This window comes from Hippocampus comes, unplaced genomic scaffold (genome assembly GCF_001891065.2).
Source record: "Hippocampus comes isolate QL1 unplaced genomic scaffold, H_comes_QL1_v1.1 scaffold390, whole genome shotgun sequence".
Taxonomy (NCBI): Eukaryota; Metazoa; Chordata; class Actinopteri; order Syngnathiformes; family Syngnathidae; genus Hippocampus; species Hippocampus comes.
In genome coordinates, this window is record NW_017805083.1 from 149,852 (window position 1) to 150,344 (window position 493).

Here is a 493-nt window from a genome sequence, read left to right on the forward strand (position 1 = left end):
CCCAAAAAATGACATGTGTACCTTCCCCCTCGCCCTCCCCCTTAAGGCAACACAATACTCTCGCCGCACATGCCTCTCCCTCGTCTTGACGATGACCATGCGTACTCTTTGGCTGTTCTTCATGAAGGTAGATTCGTCAAAGGTAGCGCGAGGCTTGCTGATGTGGATTCAGGGGGGGGCCAATTGAGGCTTTTGCGAGACACGTGACTGACTTTGGCCTGTTGTGTTTTTCTTTGTTTTCCACTTCAATGTAGCATACATGGCAATTTTCCGCGGATCCGCGGAAATCCGCCGTTTTATTTCTTAAATTGATCATTTTTGTGAATCGTCTAAATCCGTTGAGAAAATTTTAGGGGCGGTCAGGTACCTTATCGTCGAGTTTTCACGAGCTCTCCCGAACAGTCTCTCCGTTTTCCGTTTGTAAACAGCCCTGCGATTGGACGTGTATGAAAGCTTCAACTAATCAGATCACTGAAGGCATTATTTGTTGCGG